We start from the raw sequence: 19,406 nt of genomic DNA on the forward strand, positions 1-19,406 counted from the left end.
AATGAATGTGCAGCGTCTTGTTGAGTGGTAAAGCGTCTTGCTGAGTGGCAAAACAACAACTATAACACTTTGACTGGAATGTCTGAGGCCCCTGTGGAACGTTTTCTCTTTCAAGGTAAGTAATACGGCTGAAGCAACCATAAAGGAGTCCCCTAGACCCCTGACCCTCCCATTCAAACCTCCCCAGTTACACAGCTAGTTGACATTGGCTCAGGCTCTCTGGGTGTGGAATTAAGACGGAACACCTGACCTGTGATAGCTGGTAATCGTACTGTCTCAGAGAGAGAGCTATACCACCTACAGTACAGAGCACACCACAGACCAATGCCTGGTGATAACAACTGTTGCCTTATGCTGTGTCTGTGTGGGTCTGCGATGGTTTACAGGAATTATCTGGGTCAATAACACTCTGCAATAGACCCCATGTGCTTAATTGAATTTCTGAATTTTATCGAAATATGCCGAATATGTTTTTATAAAAATTATATATTTATATATACAGTATATATATATGAACCACTCACCTCAGCCAACATCTATCAGTGTGTGAGTAATACCTGCCCACCTGTGAACACTGTGATGTTGATGTATTCATGGAAACTAAACACTAAACCAGATGTAGGCTACCTCTCACTAGGATCTTGAATGATCCACAAGTCGTTACCCCACAGACAACGAACCAATGCCAAGAGCGTTCATGCAGTGCGTACAATATATACTGAACAGGAACGGGATTTTTATTGCTGCCTAGTAAAAACGATGCAAACGGCTGTTCTGGATAAGGGGAACGTAACCCAAGTGGCTGAAACAGACGAGAGCCGTCGGACGGTAATCCAGCAACTCAAGGTTTAACAACTTATTGACGGGTCATTTCTCTGACATCATAGGGAAGAAATGGATTTTTAGGGTTCAACAACCAGGGGTCAAGGCTAGGAAAGACAGTAATGGTCAACAACCAGGGGTCAAGGCTAGGAAACAGTAGGGGCCAACACCATAGGTTCAAGGCTAGGAAAGACAGTAGGGGTCAACGCCAAGGGGTCAAGGCTAGTGAATATAGTAGGGGCAGGGGGCTTGGCTCTATACTGAATGCAATTACACACATGTAGTACTACCATTAGCATTAACCACAGCTCTTCACCATTGTTAGCAGAGTGAGAGAAATTAGCAACCTTTAATGTGAAGCTGTCTTGTCATGGAGAAGTTAGAGGAAACATTACATCAATGATGTTATCCCTTCCCTGCGAAGCCTGGAAACAGACAGACGGAGAAGAAATGGGGTGCTTGTCGTTTGAAAAGAAAACACATGACACAAATCAAATCAACTGTTATTCAAATCCCCCAAAATGTAAATATGTCACATGCTTTGTCACAACAGGTGGAGACTAACAATGAAATGCTTAATTATGGGCCCTTCCCAACAACGCAGAGAGAAAGAAAATAGAGAAACAACAGTAAATCAATAACACGTCATAATAAAATGTATAATAAATACACAATGAGTAAAGATAACTTGGCTATATACACAGGGTACAGGTACCGAGTCCATGTGCAGGGGTACGAGGTCATTTAGGTAGATACAGTGCCTTCAGAAAGTATTCATACCCCTTGACTTATTCCACATTTAGTTGTGTTACAGCTAATGTTAAACAAATGTTTTAAACAAATGTTTTAAAAAATCTCACCCATCTACACACAATGCCCCATAATGACAAAGTGAAAACATGTTTTTAGAAAGGTTTACAAATTTATTGAAAATGAAATACAGAAATTTCTCATTTACATAAGTATGCACACCCCTGAGTCAAAACTTTGTAGAAGCACCTTTGGCAGCAATTACAGCTGTGAGTCTTTAAGGGTAAGTCTCTAAGAGCTTTCAGTGCCTGGATTGTGCAACATTTGCCCATTATTTTCAAAATTCTTCAAGCTTTATCAAATTTTATCTTGATCATTACTAGCAAACAATTCTCTGGTTTTGCCATAGATTTTGAAGTACATTTAAGTCCAAACTTTAAATCGGCCACTCAGTAACATTCACTGTCTTCTTCATTTTAGATTTGTTTTAGGTTATTGTCCTGTTGAGAGGTGAATGAATCTCCCAGTGTCTGTTGGAAAGCAGACTGAACCAGGTTATTGTCCTGTTGAGAGGTGAATGAATCTCCCAGTGTCTGATGGAAAGCAGACTGAACCAGGTTATTGTCCTGTTGAGAGGTGAATGAATCTCCCAGTGTCTGTTGGAAAGCAGACTGAACCAGGTTATTGTCCTGTTACATTTACATTTAGTGTCTGTTGGAAAGCAGACTGAACCAGGTTATTGTCCTGTTGAGAGGTGAATTCATCTCAGTGTCTGTTGGAAAGCAGACTGAACCAGGTTATTGTCCTGTTGAGAGGTGAATTCATCTCCCAGTGTCTGTTGGAAAGCAGACTGAACCAGGTTATTGTCCTGTTGAGAGGTGAATTCATCTCCCAGTGTCTGTTGGAAAGCAGACTGAACCAGGTTATTGTCCTGTTGAGAGGTGAATTCATCTCCCAGTGTCTGTTGGAAAGCAGACTGAACCAGGTTTTACTCCAGGATTTTGGTTGTGCTCAGCTCCCTTACGTTTCTTTTTTATCCTGAAAAACTCCCCCGCCCTTAACGACTACAAGCATACTCATAACATGATGCAAGAGAGGTACTCAGTAATTGGATTGGATTTGCCCCAAATGTAACACTTTGTATTCAGGACAAAAAGCTAATTGCTTTGCCACATTTTTTGCAGTATTAGTTTTGTGCCTTTTTGCAAACAGGATGTTTTGTGATATTTGTATTCTGTACAAGCTTCCTTCTTTTCATTCTGTCAATTAGGTCAGTATTGTGGAGTAACTCCGATGCTGTTGATAAATCCTCAGTGTTCTCCTATCACAGCCATTAAACTCTGTAACTGCTATAAAGTCACCATTGGCCTCATGATGAAATCCCTGATCGGTTTTCTTCCTCTGTGGCAACTGAGTTAGGAAGGATTCCTGTATCTTTGTAGTGACTGGGTATATTGATACACCATCCAGAGTGTAATTAATAACTTCACCATGCTCAAAGGCATATTCAATATATGCTTTTTATTTTATTTATTTTTTACATATCAACAAATAGGTGATCTTCCCTGGACTTTGTGGTTGAATCTGTGTTTGAAATTCACTACTCGATTGAGGGGCCTTATGTGTGAGATACAGAGATGAGGTAGTCATAAAGAAATCATGTTAAACACTATTGCATACAATGCAACTTATTAAGCAAATGTTTACTCCTGCACTTATTTAGGCTTGTCATAACAAAGGGCTTAATAAGTATTAACTCAAGACATTTCAGCTTTTCATTTAAATTAATTAAAAACATAATTCCAATTTAACATTATGGGATATTGTGTGTAGGCCAGTAACAAAAACCCAAAAATTGAAGGCTGTAAACACGACAACATGTGGAGAAAGTCAAGTGGTGTGAATCATTTCTGAAAGTACTGTGTGTACATATAACTAGGAACAAAGTGATTAGGCAACAGGATAGTTAACCAAATAGCTACCCGGACAAAATATTTAGCAGTCTCGGGGCTTTGGGGTAAAAACTGTTCAGGGTCCTGTTGATTTCTGTTCAGGGCCCTGTTGATTTCTGTTCAGGGTCCGATCGGTTCCACATTCCATGCTAGAGCAGAGAGAAAAGTCTATGACATGGGTGGCTGGAGTCTTTGACCATTTTTAGGGGCATTCCTCTCACACCGCCTGGTTCTGGAGGGCAGATGGTCAGCCCCAGTGATGTACTGGGCTATACGGACTAGCCTATGTAGCACTCTGCTGTTAGATGCCAATCAGTTGTCATTCCAAGTGGTCATGCAGCCAGTCAAGATGTTCTCAATGGTGTAACTCTATAAGAGGTTAACAAAAGCTGGTGCGCAATCTCTAATATTAAGGAAGTCTGAGTTAGAATAAATCACCATAATCTATAGACCACACTATTTACCACATTACAGTTTTCATCCATATTTTTTGTAACGTTTTGTTTTTTACCATAACAAGCCGATGCTGGCACCAAGACCACACTCAACAACCGCACTATGCTGGCTTCAAGGCAATCAGCACTGAACCATGCATGAGAGGACCAGCTGTTCCGTACGATTTTGTGATCACGCTCTCCGTAGCCGATGTGAGTAAGACCTTTAAACAGGTTAACATTCCACAGGGCCAGACAGATTTCCAGGATGCTGATCAGCTGGAAAGTATCACTGACATGTTCAACCTCTCCCTGACCCAGTATGTAATACCTACATGTTTCCAGGAGACAATCATAGTCCCTGTATCCAAGAAAACCAAAGTAACCTGTCTTAATGACTATCACCACATCGTTACTCACATCTGCAGCCATGAAATTCTTTGAAAGGCTGGTCATCAACAGCATAATCCCAGACACCCTGGACACACTCCAACTCGCATACCGCCCCAAAGGATCCACAGACGAAGCAATCTCTATTACACTCCACACTGCCTCTCCCACCTGGACAAAAGGAACACCTATGTGAGAATGCTGTTAATTGACTAAAGTTCAGCATTCAACACTATAGTGCCCTCCAAGCTCCCAGGTGGTGAGGTTAGGCAACAACACATACGCAGCTCTGAGCCTCAACACAGTATGCATGCACATTCACATGCACTACATAACACACACATGCAAACAACACATATACACATAATTTTACAATAGCATATTAAATAGCTTATTATTATCATATATCCTGCAAACCAACACATCACAAACATTATCACCTGACCTAGTCACTTTACCCTTTTACACAGTATCATTAAATACTTATTATCTGCTGCTTACTGTTCTGTATTTTACTCTAATAGCATATTAAATAGCTTATTATTATCATATATCCTGATGCCTAGTCACTTTACCCTGTCTTCATGTACATACAGTATCTACCTCAAATACCTTATTATCATCTATCCTGATGCCTAGTCACTTTACCCTGTCTTCATGTACACATCTACATTGACTCAGAATGCATTCAGAATGACTGCTGGGTTGGGAAGACTTAGATATGAGACTGTCTATAGCATCTAAACCACAACAATCATTTAAGTAACAGATTGGATAGTAGCATAACATTAATTAATCAATCAATATACATGCAAAAACATATATATTGAAACAAACAATAACAAATCTGCTTCCAATAGAGAATGCTGGGAAATATTATAATGATGGGAGTCATTCTGGTTTAGCACTGGTTATTAACAGGAACACTGGGTTTCTTTGACACCAATGAGTCTCACAGAGTTAATTTAATGCCTAATCAACACTATAAATGTTACACTATGTATGTATCTAGGATAATGTGCAAAAACAGTGATCTAATTTTTAGCATAATTTGTAATCAATCAATATACATGCAAAAACATATATATTGCTCAATAACAAATCTGTAGAGCATGGCGAAATATTATAATGATGGGTCATTGGGTTTGATTATTAACAGGAACACTGGGTTTCCACCCAATGTCTCAGAATGTAATGCCTAATCAACACTATAAATGTTACACTATGTATGTATCTAGGATAATGTGCAAAAACATTGATCTAATTTTTATAATTTGTCCAGTAAGGTTGTTTGAAAGACCAAGATGTTCTGCAACATTTTACACATCGATCTACATATTCAGCCATCTTCCCCTACATTCAATAATATCTGCTCTTCCTCCTTCCTGCCATCTTTCCTTAGCAGGGAGACATAACACACAACACAGACGGTTGGGAAGCCTTCCTCTGCAGGAGTCCTGCAAGGGCCTGGATTACAGAGAAGAAATGGATTTCTTCCTCCTCCGCTCTTCCTCTCATTCATCCCCTCTCCTCCCTCTCATTCCTCTTCTTATCATGGCTTCCTGTGCATGTACCTGACAGGCCTTTCACAGGTACAGCTAATCCTCCATATGGGGGATACACTGTCCCATCCAGCAGCAAACACACATCGAAAGTCAAATCTTTTCTTTTTGTGGCTGCTCTTTGTTGATTTAAAAAAAAAAAAAAAACGCCTGGATGTTATTCTATAGAAGGAACGTGATGGACCTCCCCATCCTCCATTCAATAGCAAGGCAGGTCAGACATACTCTGCACATGGATGCTGCAGTGTTTATAATGTGTTTCCGTGTCGTAAAACCATGTGTACGATCAATCCTTGATTTGATGTGGACTTTTCAGGGATTGGTGGTGGTGAATATATTTATACCTTTGTGAATCAGGTCAGTGTGTACAATATTGAACATGTGGAGATCCTGGTAGTGTTATGTATTCGGGCAGTGTAAGGTGTGCGTAGCTTATAGACAGCTTTTCAGATGTTTGGAAATGGACATGCATGCTTCACTACTGGAGAGCTGGACAGACAATGGGGCGGAGACCGAGCTGCTTAACTCTGGTCCACACATTTCAACACACTCATTCACTTCCTCTTTGAGGGAGCCTGTCTGATAACAACCTCTACCTCCTGACGCTGTCCCACACACACACACACACACACACACACACACACACACACACACACACACACACACACACACACACACACACACACACACACACACACACACACACACACACACACACACACACACACACACACACACACACACACACACACACACACACACACACACACACACACACACACACACACACACACACACACACACACACACACACACACACACACACACACAGAAACTGTGTCAACTAAGGGGGTTGACAGTTGTGTGTAAAGTAATCACTAGCCAGTCACATCCTCCTCCTGTCCTCTTCAGGTATCACCCCACTGCTTCATCCCCAAGTCTTGTTCACCCTGTCCACTTCCTGTCCTTGGCTGAGTCTTTCTGGAGCTAGCTCTATCTGCTCAGTGTAACATCTACTGAATATCAGGTGTGTCTTGCCCGCTTTTAAAGTGTCTGCCACAAATAAATGACACACACACACACACACAAACACACATACACACACCCGAGCCACAGTTTCTGTTCTATCAGAGTTGACATGTCCAGTGTTCTTCATTATAACTACTGAGGGCATCATGACAGCCAAAAGGAAGTGGCATCCACTCCAGGAGTAAATTTAGCCCAGACATGACAGCCCTAAGATAGTTGACAGGACTAAGTCCCACCCCTTGTATAATGAATGACCATGCATAGACTCATATAGGGCCTTGTTTTAGTAACATCAGTTTGGGGCAGCTGTCGCTACTAAGACACCCGGATATTGTGGTCTCCTTTCTTGAAATCGTTTGAATAAAACGACACTGAAACAAATGTTTCAGATTCCAGTTTTGTTATTGGAGATGTATTTCCTAATACAAGGGCAGACTTCACATGCGTATTTAACGCGCTACAAATTGGGTTAATGGGATTTGTGATAATTGGAAATTAATACCTTCCAGACAAGGGTGTGAGTTTGAGAGGACTAACACTTGTGTCTCATAGTGGACTGGTGTGAGAGGACTAACCTATGTCTCATAGTCCCATGTGTCTCCCAAGAGCACAGTGTATTGATCTATTAAAGGGGCTTCCCTGATGATAAAACTGTAACAGGTGTGCACAGGCACGCCACACCTACCTAGACGATATCCTATCCTGACAGGCATGCCAGACCTGCCTAGACGAAAACATATCCTGACAGGCACGCCAGACCTGCCTAGATGATAACCTATCCTGACAGGCACGCCAGACCTGCCCAGACAATAACCTATCCTGACTGGCAGGTAGGAAAGGAAAAGGTAGGAAAAGTCACTACACCGCAAGGTAGGAAAAGTCACTACACCGCAAGGTAGGAAAAGTCACTACACCGCAAGGTAGGAAAAGTCACTACACCACAATGTAGGAAAAGTCACTATACTGCAAGGTAGGAAATCTCATTACACCGCCCGCAAGAAAGGAAAACTCATTATACTGCAAGGTAGGAATACTCATTACACCGCAAGGTAGGAATACTCACTACACTGCGAGGTAGGAAATCGCATTACACCGCAAGGTAGGAAAACTCACTACACTACAAGGTAGGAAAACTCATTACACCGCAATGAAGGAAAACTCACTACACCGCAAGGTAGGAATACTCACTACACCGCAAGGTAGGAATACTCACTACACCGCAAGGTAGGAATACTCACTACACTGCAAGGTAGGAAGATACTCACTACACTACAAGGTAGGATTGACTATTTAACGGGAAATACCTAACAGGTTCTAATTACCTGTAAATACCTAACAGGTTCTAATTACCTGTAAATACCTAACTGGTTCTAATTACTTGTAAATACCTAACAGGTTCTAATTACCTGTAAATACCTAACATGTTCTAATTATCTGTAAATACCTAACAGGTTCTAATTACCTGTAAATACCTAACATGTTATTATTACCTTTAAATACCTAACAGGTTCTAATTACCTGTAAATAGCTAACATGTTATTATTACCTTTAAATACCTAACAGGTTCTAATTACCTGTAAATACCTAACATGTTATTATTACCTTTAAATACCTAACAGGTTCTAATTACCTGTAAATACCTAACATGTTATTATTATCTGTAAATACCTAACAGGTTCTAATTACCTGTAAATACCTAACATGTTATTATTATCTGTAAATACCTATCTGGTTCAATTTACCTGTAAATACCTAACATGTTCTAATTATTACCTTTAAATACCTAACAGGTTCTAATTACCTGTAAATACCTAACAGGTTCTAATTACCTGTAAATACCTAACAGGTTCTAATTACCTGTAAATACCTAACAGGTAAATTAGGTTGAGAAATTCCTCTCTTAGGGCAGTGGCAGGTTTTTCAAGGCCACCAAAGTCTCGGCTTTGACAAATATTTTGGTAATGAGAGACTGAAGAGCAACAGCTAATCGCTGAGGACAGGATTGTCTAGACGAGACAGATCTATGCCTCTATAGTTTTAAGGGCATAATCTCACCAACAATTTAGAGCTTTGTGGCATCTTTAAAAATGAGTTAAGTTACACAAAACAAATGGTCACTAAACTGCCCCAAAAAACAATATAATTTGAAGTCTATCAAGTAGTAGACCTTTCTGTTCCATGTTAAAAATGTAATCAAATAACAAATCTTAAAAATAAATCACGAAATGAATCTGAAAAACGAAATTATTTGTGCCACAGTTGCCTATTTGAAATCTGCTTGTCATCAGTAATCGCTGCAGAGTTCCATCCCTTGAAAAAATAAAGAAGGTCTCTAACAGGAGGCACCAGGGTCCAAAGAGATCAACCCGGTTTGCTGTCATAACAGGTCTTAGAGGGAGAATGGGAGAGGGAGAATGGGACAACAAAAAGTGTCACGGCCATTGTTGGTGGAAGAAGGTGAGGACCAAAGTGCAGCGTGGTGTGTGTCCATATTTATTAAATGAACACGGAAATTACCAAAATAACAAAGAGAAACGACTGAAAACCGTTCTGACTGGTGCAGACACACAACAGACAACAGAAAATAAACACCCACGAAACACAGGTGGAAAAATGCTACCTAAGTATGATTCTCAATCAGAGACAGCTAACGACACCTGCCTCTGATTGAGAACAATACCATGCCAAACTCAAAACACAATGTATGCACACATGACTGTAAGACGCTTTGGATAAAAGCGTCTGCTAAATGGCATATATTATTATTATTATTATAACATAGAGAAAGGAACATAGACAACCCACCCAACTCACGCCCTGACCATACTAAAACAAAGACATAACAAAAGAACTAAGGTCAGAATGTGACAAAAAGCCTGGTTTATCTGACCCCTTGGGATTTTGAGTACCTCAACAAAAACACTGCACAGGGCAGATGTCACGATCGTCTAAGGTGGAAACAGTGGACCAAAGCGCAGCATGGTGAGCGTACATACTTCTTTATTATAAGATGTCACCAACAAAACAATAAACATCAACATAGTGACACCAACATAGTGCTCACAGGCAACTATACATGGACAACTACACACAAATACAGGTGGGAAACAGGCTATGTCATGCAGGTGAAAGAGGACCCAAAAGCGACTTAACAGAAACAGAGTTTATTCAAGTCCAAACAGGGAATAACAGAAATCCTCTAGTCTGTAGAGGGGAATAACAGGAGAAGCGGCCACAGACTGCAGGTCGCTCTAGGCGCAGGCCGTAGTTGACAGAGACACCTGCTCACACGCAGCATCTGATGAAGGCAAAAAACACGACAGGACAGGGCGATACACAATCACAGCAAAAACACGACAGGACAGGGCGAAACGCAATCACAGCATGGTGAATACTAAACAAGGAACCGACGGGACAGGAACGGAACACAAAGGAATAAATAGGGACTCTAATCAGGGGAAAGGATCGGGAACAGGTGTGGGAAGACTAAATGATGATTAGGGGAATAGGAACAGCTGGGAGCAGGAACGGAACGATAGAGAGAAGGGAGAGCGAGAGAGTGAGAGAGGGAGGGGGAGAGAGAGGGATAGAAAGAGGGAAAGAACCAAATAAGACCAGCAGAGGGAAACGAATAGAATGGGGAGCACAGGGACAAGACATGATAATAAATGACAAACATGACAGTACCCCCCACTCACCGCGCTTCTGGCGCACTCGAGGAGGAATCCTGGCGGCAACGGAGGAAATCATCGATGAGTGAACGGTCCAGCACGCCCCGAGACGGAACCCAACTCCTCTCCTCAGGACCGTAACCCTCCCAATCCACTAAGTAGCTCCCCGAGAACGCATGTCCATGATCTTATGTACCTTGTAAATAGGTGCGCTCTGACAAGGACGGGAGGGGGGAGGGAAGACTGCGAAGAAAGGGCTTAACACAGGAGACATGGAAGACAGGATGGACGCGACGAAGATGTCGCGGAAGCAGCTCAGCGACAGGATTGACGACCTGGGAGACACGGAACGGACCAATGAACTCTGGCAGCTCAGGACGAAGAGGAAGGTTGAGAAAGCCACACTCTCTGGCAGCTCCTTGGACTCTTAATCCTGCGTTGGGCGGCTCTCTGTGCCCTGTAACGCAAAGTGCAGACCTCAGGTGCGCTCACAACGTTGGACAAACGCTGAGCGGAGGGAACGCTGACTCTGGCAGCTGGGATGAGAACAGAGGAGGCTGGTAACCCAGACTACTCTGAAACGGAGATAACCCGGTGCAGACGAAGGAAGCGAATGGGCATTCTGCCCAGGGGAAAGACTTTCTGGAAGCTGCGGTACAGTCTGATTGGCCCTCTCTGGGGTTAGACTGGGGATGAAACCCGGAAGAGAGACTGACGGACGACCAATCAAACGACAGAACTCCTCCAAAACTGTGACGTGGGGGCCTCTGTCTGAAACGGCAACGGGAGGCCATGAATTCTGAATACATTCTCAATAATGATTTGTGCCGTCTCCTTAGCGGAAGGAAGTTTAGCGAGGGGAATGAAATGTGCCGGAGAACCTATCGACAACCGTCAGAATCACAGTCTTCCCCGCAGACAAAGGCAGACCGGTAATGAAGTCTAAGGCAATGTGAGACCATGGTCGAGAAGGAATGGGGAGCGGTCTGAGACGACCGGCAGGAGGAGAGTTACCCGACTTAGTCTGCGCGCAGTCCGAACAAGCAGCCACGAAACGAGCGCGTGTCACGCTCCTGAGTCGGCCACCAAAAGCGCTGGCGAATAGACGCAAGAGTGCCTCGAACACCGGGATGACCAGCTAACTTGGCAGAGTGAGCCCACTGAAGAACAGCCAGACAGTGGAAACAGGAACGAAAAGGAGGTGGGCTGTGCGTGAGTGCTTGCTTAACCTGTCTTTCAATTCCCCAGACTGTTAACCCGACAACACGCCCATGCCCCTCGTCAGTAGGCCACAGAAGAACTAAACAGACGGGATAAGCCAGGCTTGGTGTTCTTGCTACCCGGACGGTAAGAAATCACAAACTCCGAGGAAAAACAACGCCCAACGCACTGACGGGCATTAAGTCGTTTGGCAGAACGGATGTACTCAAGGTTCTTATGGTCTGTCCAAACGACAAAAGGAACTTCATGTCGCCATTCGCCTAGGGCTAAGCGGATGGCGAGCAGTTCACGGTTACCCACATCATAGCCCAGATGGCCAGGCGATGAGAAAAATAAGCGCAAGGATGAACCTTATGACTGGAAGCTGGGATAGAATGGCTCCCACGCCTACCTCTGAAGCGTCAACCTCGGGCAATGAATTGTCTAGTGACGCAGGAGTAACCGGATAGGAGCGGACGTAAAACGTTCTTTTAGAAGATCAAAAGCTCCTGGGCGGAACCGGCCACTAAAACACGTCTTGACAGAAGTAAGAGCTGTGAGAGGGGCAGCAACTTGACCGAAATTACGGAAACGCCGATAGAAATTAGCGAAACCTAAAAAGCGCTGCAACTCGACACGTGACCTTGGAACGGGCCAATCACTGACAGCTTGGACCTTAGCGGAATCCATCTGAATGCCTTCAGCGGAAATAACGGAACCGAGAAAAGTAACGGAGGAGACATGAAAAGAGCACTTCTCAGCCTTTACGTAGAGACAATTCTCTAAAAGGCGCTGTAGAACACGTCGAACGTGCTGAACATGAATCTCGAGTGACGGAGAAAAAATCAGGATATCGTCAAGATAGACAAAAACAAAAATGTTCAGCATGTCTCTCAGAACATCATTAACTAATGCCTGAAAAACAGCTGGCGCATGGCCCTCGGCAGAACCCGGTACTTCCAAAATGCCAACGCTGTTAAACCGTGCCACTGTCCCCTCTCTGATGCGCACGAGATGGTAAGCGTTACGAAGGTCCAACTAAAGCACCTGGCTCCCTGCAGAATCTCGAAGGCTGATGACATAAGGGGAAGCCTTCTTAACCGTTATGTCATTCAGCCTCGATAGCAGGGGCGCAGAGTACCGTCCTTCTTCTTAACAAAAAGAACCCCGCCCCGGCCGGAGAAGAAGAAGGCACTATGGTACCGGCGTCAAGAGACACAGACAAATAATCCTCCCTTACCCCGACAGAGAGTATAGTCTACCTCGAGGAGGAGTGGTCCCCGGAAGGAGATCAATTACAATCATACGACCGGTGAGGAGGAAGGAGTTGGCTGGGACCGACTGAAGACCGTGCGCAGATCATGATATTCCTCCGGCACTCCTGTCAAATCGCCAGGTTCCTCCTGAGAAGTAGGGACAGAAGAAACGGGAGGGATTGGCAGACATTAAACACTTCACATGACAAGAAACGTTCCAGGATAGGATAGAATTACTAGACCAATTAATAGAAGGATTATGACATACTAGCCAGGGATGACCCAAAACAACAGGTGTAAACGGTGAACGGAAAATCAAAAAAGAAATAGTCTCACTGTGGTTACCAGATACTGTGAGGGTTAAAGGTAGTGTCTCAAATCTGATACTGGGAAGATGACTACCATCTAAGGCGAACATGGGCGTAGGCTTCTCTAACTCTCTGAAAGGAATGTCATGTTTCCGAACCCATGCTTCGTTGAAACAACCCTCAGCCCCAGAGTCTATCAAGGCACTAATGAGACCCGAACCGGTCCAGCGTGATGGACCGACAAAGTGGTACAGGATCTTGATGGAGAGACTTGAGTGCACCTGTAGCCCTCCGCTTACAGATGAGCACTGACATGAATTAAAAAATGTCCAGCAACTCCGCACCACAGGCGGTTGGTGATCCTCCGTTCCCTCTCCTTAGTCGAGATGCGAAAGCTGCATGGGCTCAGTCTCAAAGCCAGAGGAGGGAGATGGTTGCGATGAGCAGGGAAACACCGTTGATGCGAGCTCACGAGCCCGGTGACGAAGATCACCCGTCGTTCTATGCGGATGGCGAGAGCAATCAAAGAGTCCACATCTGAAGGAACCTCCCGGGAGAGAATCTCATCCTTAACCACTGCGTGGAGTCCCTCCAGAAAACGAGCGAGCAGCGCCATGTTCCACTCACTAGAAAAGAGTGCAAACTCAATAGAATAATCCGTTATGACCGTTCACCTTGGCAAAGGAAGCCAGGGCCCTAGAAGCCTCCCCACCAAAAACTGAACGGTCAAAAACCCGAATCATCTCCTCTTTAAAGTTCTGGAACTTGTTAGAGCAATCAGCCCTTGCCTCCCAGATACTGTGCCCCAAAGTAAGGAGTGAAATGACAAGCAACCCGAGCTAGAGTAAAGAGAACACAAGGTCACAATGCGTGAGAAAGGAGCGGCACTCAGTGGGCTGCCCGGAGTAGCAAGGTGGGTTATTAACCCTAGGTTCTGGAGGCTCGGCAGGCCAGGAAGTAACAGGTGGCACGAGACGTAGACTCTGGAACTGTCCAGAGAGGTCGGAAACCTGAGCACGGCATGGCGAGCAGCAGACAATTCCTGCTCGTGTCTGCAGCATGGCTCCTTGGATCTCGATGTAACGAGCGTCTGAAGTCGCTGGGTCCATTCCTTGGTCGGTTCCTTCTGTCATGCAGGTGAAAGAAACAGAAACAGAGTTTATTCAAGTCCAAACAGGGAATAACAGAAATCATGGGGGAATAACAGAGCGTACAGACTAGGTCGCTTCTTTGATTATAAGCATCTGATGAAGGCAAAAACACGACAGGACAGGGCGAACACAATCACAGCAAAAACATACAGGACAGGGCAAACGCAACAGCATGGTGAATACTAAACAAGGAACCGACGGGACAGGAACGGAACACAAAGGAATAAATAGGGACTCTAATCAGGGGAAAGGATCGGGAACAGGTGTGGGAAGACTAAATGATGATTAGGGAATAGGAACAGCTGGGAGCAGGAACTGAGAGAGGGAGGGGAGAGAGAGGGATAGAAAGAGGGAAAGAACCAAATAAGACCAGCAGAGGGAAACGAATAGAATGGGGAGCACAGGGACAAGACATGATAATAAATGACAAACATGACAGGCTACCTAAGTATGGTTCTCAATCGGAGACAACGATAGACAGCTGCCTCTGATTGAGAACCACACCCGGCCAAACAAACAGAAATACAAATCATAGAAAAAGGGAGTTCTATGTCCCACTCAAATCACACCCTGACCAAACCAAACTAGAGACAGATAAAGCTCTCTACGGTCAGGGCGTGACAGCAGAACTATAATTTACCAAAACAATATCCTAAAATCCTTATAGTATAGTATATACTTTCATCGCTTTAACAATTGTCTGTGCCCAATAATGTTTGTACCATGTTTTGTGCTGCTACCATGTTGGTTGACTAACCAAGATGGCGTAGCAGTCGGATGTGTGTTTTGTCTTGTCCCGTGTAAATATAGTTTTTCCTTGTTTTTTTCATATATATTTCGTATATATTTTAATTTCACTTTCTATCTACGGACTGAATATACTCTCTTGCAACCCGCCAATGTGGTATGGATCAGCTATTTTTTATACTTTTTTTGGCTACTAGCTAGTAGTCAGTTAGCCATTGCTAGGCCCATCTGCTAGGCCCATCTCTGGGCTACAATACCTGGACCCCCGCCGACCAATTACGACTGGACTACCTACGTAATTCCACCCGAGGGGTTTTTTCAACTGACTCCTCCGTCGCAACGTCCCCTGAATGGCCAACCGCTAGCCTGCTATCCACGGCCCACTAGCTGTCTAGAGCATATCGGACTTTTAGCTTAAGAGGCCCATCGGACAAATCCTTTTGCCACTATACCTGCTGCTCCGTCCTCTGAACCGGAACCTCCCAACAGAAGCTAGCCAGCTAACTAGCTACTAGCTAGTAGTCAGCTAGCCACCGCTAGCGGTCATCAGCTACCTTTTGCCCGGACTACTCTGGCCAGTCTGCACAGCACGACTCAAACTAGAGCAAATCTGACTTATTTTCCCTATATCTCCGGATTCCGACCGCAAGCTCTGAACCTTTTTTTTCTCCCTCACCTGTCTCTTTCTCCTATCATCTGTCTTGCATAGATTGTCAACAGTCCAAAAAAGGATTGCGCCAATGACAAGGCCAAGCTGGCCTGACCCTTAGAACATTCTGCATACTGATACAGTTTAGTAAAGAGAAAGAAATTGTCTAATGCACATAAGTTTTCCACAAGCAAGCTGCTATATGAGTGGCCACTCCTGGCTAACGTCTTTGTCCTGAAGCAAGAACCAATTAGCCTGGAGCTAGCCTTGCCAAGCCCATCTGCTAGCCTCCTAGCCGCAGCCCACTAGCTGTCGAGAGCACATCGGACTGTTAGCTTAAGAGGCCCATCGGACAAATTCTTTGGCCACTAAAACCTATTTTGCCAATTGGCATGATTTACCACATGGAGCCCGGGTGTTCTGCTAGCTTGCTATCCCCAGCCCGCTAGCTGCCTGAAGCCACTCACTGGACTGCTATGATCACTTCGCTACACATGCCTATCCCTAATGTCAATATGCCTTGTCCATTGCTATTTTGGTTAGGAATTATTGCCTTATTTCACTGTAGAGCACATATGTCAGAGTCAAGGCCCGCGGGCCACATCCGGCCCGCGAGAAGGTTTTTTACGGCCCCTGGGATGATCTTGATTTGTTATTAGAACCGGCCCGCAGACCGCAGCAAGCCGGCAGCCCGCAGATCTTTTACACGCACCAATACTACATTTCCCACAATGCAACGGTGACGCACCGAGCAGTAGGCTGCTTCATTTCAATATTTATTGGCACAGCAGTTGTCAGCATCACAGTAAAATTAACTTTCAGATACCCATCAAAAATGGCAAAACGGAAGGTGGACACTGAGAACCGGGGGTTTCAAACAAGGTGGGAGTCGGAGTATTTGTTCACGGAGGTAGCTGGAAAACCTGTGTGTCTTCTGTGTGGAGAAAGTGTGGCGGTACTGAAAGAGTATAATCTGAGACGACATTATGAAACGAAACACGCGGACAAAAACAAGAATATGGACATGGAACAAAGGCTACAAAAGGCAGAGGAATTAAAACGAGGCCTCAAATCTCGACAGGCTCTGTTCAAAAAAGCCAAATCACAAGGCCAGGCTGCTGTCAAAGCCAGTTTTATTTTGGCAGAAGAGATCGCTAAATCAGCCCGGCCATTTACGGAGGGGGATTTCATCAAAAACTGCATGATTAAAGTTTGTGACGAAGTTTGCCCAGAAAAAAGGCAACTCTTTTTAAATGTGAGTCTGAGCAGAAACACCATTGCCGAGAGAGTAGACCAGTTGTCCATCAATCTAAAAGAGCAGCTTGTGAAAAAGGGAAAAGATTTCATTGCATATTCCTTGGCTGTGGATGAGAGCACCGACATTTCTGACATTGCCCAGTTGTCAATTTTCATCCGCGGAGTGGACTCCAGCCTAAGAGTGACAGAGGAGTTTTTGGCTTTACGTCCTATGCATGGCACAACTACGGGGCATGATTTGTATGAAGAGGTGTCAAGATGTGTAAATGAGATGGAGCTGCCTTGGGAAAAACTCGTGGGTTTGACAACCGACGGAGCACCTGCGATGTGTGGACACAGGAGCGGACTGGGGGTGAAGATACGGGAAAAGATGCAAGAGGAAAACGCGACAGGTGAGCTGACAGCTTATCATTGTATCATACACCAGGAAGCGTTGTGCGGTAAAGCCTTGAAAATGGAGCATGTAATGAGCATCATCACGCGCACAGTTAACTTTATCAGAGCCAAAGGTTTGAATCACCGCCAGTTCAAGGCATTTCTGACGGAGTTAGAAACGGAGCATGGTGATTTGCCTTATCACACAGAGGTGCGATGGCTAAGCCAGGGAAAGGTGCTTCAAAGATGTTTCGAGCTTCGTGAGGAGATTTGTCTGTTCTTGGACAGCAAAGGGAAAGACACAACACAACTCCGAGACGAAATGTTTCTGTGTGAAATGGCTTTTCTGTGTGACATTACGAGTCATCTGAATGCAATGAACTTGCAGCTGCAGGGTCGGGATCGTGTCATCTCTGATATGTACAGTACAGTGAAGGCATTTAAAACCAAACTGACTCTGTGGGAGACGCAGATGCGGAAAGAAAATTTGAGCCACTTTCCCAGCTGCCAGACCATGAAAGAGAAGCTCTCTACCAGTGCGTTCCCGAGCGCACAGTTGGCTGATAAAATAGGTATGCTTGCCGCTGACTTTCGACGCCGATTTGCTGACTTTGAAGCACAAAAAAGCAGGTTGGAACTGCTCGGTAACCCATTTGCTGTTGACGTGGAAAGCTCACCACCAAACCTCCAAATGGAGTTGATTGACCTCCAATGCAATGATGCACTGAGGGCAAAATATGCGGCAGTGGGTGCTGCGGAGTTCGCCCGTTTCCTCCCGACACAATGCCCCAGCTGCGCATCCAGGCTGCTCAAACGTTGTCTATGTTTGGCAGCACATACCTGTGTGAACAACTGTTTTCTTTGATGAACTTGAACAAAACATCACACAGAAGTCGACTTACTGCTGAACACCTCCACTCAATTCTGAGGATTTCCTCAGCTCAGAGCCTTACCCCGAACATTGATGAACTTGTGGAAAAGATGGGACACCACCAAGTATCACCCTCAACCTCAAACAAGTGAACATTACTGTGCAATCACATATTTAGAGTTTTTACTCAGTTCAAGTTTAAAAGTTAAAGTTTAATATTTGTTTTCACTGCATGTTACTTCTCCTTAAACAAAGTGTTGTTTTTGATTAATAGATTTTTGCACTTTATTTTATTGTATTTCAATCCAATTATATTTTTAAATATTTCAGTTGAGTGGATGATAGAAAATTGCTATTATTGTTTTTTTCTTTGAAGTAAATTTAGCCCACTTTTGCTAAAATAGAAAATATAGGCTACTGATGGTGCCTTGAATACCGGTTTCTTTCATTTAATGTTCATGTTATGGGGATTTTTATATAAAGGAAATTTGTCTTTTGTGTCTGTTGAAAATTAAAGATTACTGACAGAGCCATAAGAAAATATTGCTTTATTTATCTGATCATATTGGAATATATTTGTTAGGTTTTCAGTAGGTTCAATTAGGTTCACTAGACTATATGCGTCATTTAAAAAATTTTCAATGAACATTCGAACAGTCCGGCCCTCGGCTTGTAGCTAAATTTTTTATTTGGCCCTCCGTCCATTTGACTTTGACACCCCTGCTGTAGAGCCTCTAGCCACTTTAACTAACACTTACACTAACATTTTACTAACACTTTAACTTGTGAAATTGTGTAACGGCGTTCGTTTGTCGAAAGAGAGTCGGACCAAAATGCAGCGCGGTTGTTACTCATGTTCTTTAATAAAGGTGAACGAGACATGAAATAACTTATAAATATACAAAACAACAAACGGAACGTGAAAACCTTTACAGCCTGTCTGGTGCACACTAACACGGAGACAGGAACAATCACCCACGAA

General features: G+C 44.0%; 1 pseudogene; it reads left to right on the top strand.

The window, feature by feature from the left end:
- The first annotated feature begins 16,756 nt into the window (after positions 1–16,756).
- On the top strand, positions 16,757–18,576 carry LOC124031460 (annotated as a pseudogene).
- The last annotated feature ends 830 nt before the right edge of the window (positions 18,577–19,406 follow it).

Source organism: Oncorhynchus gorbuscha, linkage group LG01, assembly GCF_021184085.1.
Source record: "Oncorhynchus gorbuscha isolate QuinsamMale2020 ecotype Even-year linkage group LG01, OgorEven_v1.0, whole genome shotgun sequence".
NCBI classification, from domain to species: Eukaryota; Metazoa; Chordata; class Actinopteri; order Salmoniformes; family Salmonidae; genus Oncorhynchus; species Oncorhynchus gorbuscha.